The following is a 1,919-nucleotide window of genomic DNA, read 5'->3' on the forward strand; positions in this document are numbered from 1 at the left end:
GGCTCTCACCGTCCGGTCCATGCAGGCGCGTTGTGTCTCAGGTTATGATGCAACCGTGGAAGACTCCGATGCAAAGCAGCGTGTGACTGATGACAGAGCAGCCCGGTTGGATCTTTTGGCTACGGCAGCACAAGACGCGTTCGTGCAAGGAGAGAACAGTAGGGGAGGACTGGCGAGGGTCTCCTCTTGGTCCTTTCAGTCACAGACAGAGGCAATTTTGAAGAAATCTGTGCGTTTGGAAGACATTCTCAGAGTCAAGGCTCCTGATGGGTTTCCAATGGTTTTAATTGCTAAGAAAGCATCACAGACAGGTAATGCATCACAGACAGGTCTGGACCATCGCAGACAGGTAACACAGAAAGGACAGCAGTTAGCAAGGCAACTTTTTTTGGGGGGGAGGTTGGAGTCTCACTCTGTCGCCCAGACCGGAGTGCAGTGGCCGCTCCCGGCCACCGCAGCCTCTACCTGCTGGGCCCCGGCGATCCTTCCGCCTCAGCCTTCCAAGTAGCTGGAATTACAGGCATGCGCTACCACGCCCGGCTGATTTTTTGATTTATTGTAGAGATGAGGTCTTGCCGACCAGGCGGGTCTTGAACCCGCGGGCTCAGGCAAGTCACTCACCGCAGCCTCCCAAAGGCGCGGCAACTTAAAGGAACGTACGTGGAGCCATCAGCAAAGATGAGGATGAATGTGGATCGAGCTTTCCATGAGCTTGTCCGGGTTATAAGGAAATTTCACGAGCAGGAATGTCTTCCTTTGCCAGAACCAATGTGGAAAGAGAAAGGCAAGAAAGGCCGCCATTTTCTAGAGCCGCTTGAATTTTAGCTACCAACTGCCTAGGAAACCCTTTATCTGCTCTCTGCTTACGGTTTACATCATGTTCTAGCCTTAGATAAATGATCACAATGTTAGCCTTAGACCAGGAAACTGCTAATACTTCCCATAAAACTTATATAATGGTCATTTCCAGACAGATGAAGGTAAACGCTAATGCTGCTTCAAAGATCATCTGGTCCCTTTAAAATATGTTTCTATATTCACAGATACATTCTTCTTTTATGTGCTTACATTTTAATGGAGATGAATCAGTTTTGGAACCTAAGCCATTTGCCAAACTGAAGACACAGGATGTGAAATAGGTTTTAACGTCTGGAATCTTGTTACCTACTCTTACTCTAAATAGAAATATAGGGAGTATTCTTTAATGTGAATTTTTGCCTGTCTTTAAAAATTTTAATGTCAACTTTAGTTAGCTTTAAATACACTGAATTGAATCTACAAAAGTGAGACATCTCAGACCTTTGCTGATACTACAGCTTTTGTTTTCCAGTGGCTAAAATATCCAAATAGCTATTGTATTCATGGATTTAAAACTGCTTATAAAAGCCTTGGTTATTACTCCTACTCTTGAAGATATAATATGCTATACTGCTAAATATTTGGACTCATTCTGAATTTAGGTATTTTAGTGAATATGATTTTTAATTTAACTCTTTTCATAGCTATGCTGAGGGTAAAAACGAATAATTTCTGTCTCCCTTTTCAAATATTTCTGGATAAGGGATTCAAAAGAACTAAAACTGTCTTTGTTTGATGTAATATAAAATGTAGAATTGATCTTTTCAGGGTCAGAGATGATTAATGTTTGTGCTATATACTTTTATACATTCTTTTCTTTTCTTTCTTTTTTTTTTTCGAGAAGGCAGTATTTATTGAGAGAACAGAAAGACTCCCACAGCGGGAGGGGACCCAAAGGGGTTTCCCCACATTATTTTCTTATCAAAGTAGTTTGAAAGTATTTTTACATGTTTGTAAGCAAATATGCCTTCACAGCATACCTTGTGTACATGTAATAAGTATTTAATTCTCACTATTCTGGCTACTTGGAAAACTGAGGTGTGATTACCTGAGCCCAGTAG

At 41.8% G+C, this 1,919-nt stretch overlaps 1 pseudogene; it reads left to right on the forward strand.

The window, feature by feature from the left end:
* Positions 1-4: 4 nt before the first annotated feature.
* On the forward strand, positions 5-825 carry LOC103255309 (annotated as a pseudogene).
* Positions 826-1,919: the final 1,094 nt, after the last annotated feature.

The sequence above is a fragment of the Carlito syrichta genome, unplaced genomic scaffold (genome assembly GCF_000164805.1).
Source record: "Carlito syrichta isolate Samal-C Ts95f unplaced genomic scaffold, Tarsius_syrichta-2.0.1 Scaffold73650, whole genome shotgun sequence".
Classification (NCBI taxonomy): Eukaryota; Metazoa; Chordata; class Mammalia; order Primates; family Tarsiidae; genus Carlito; species Carlito syrichta.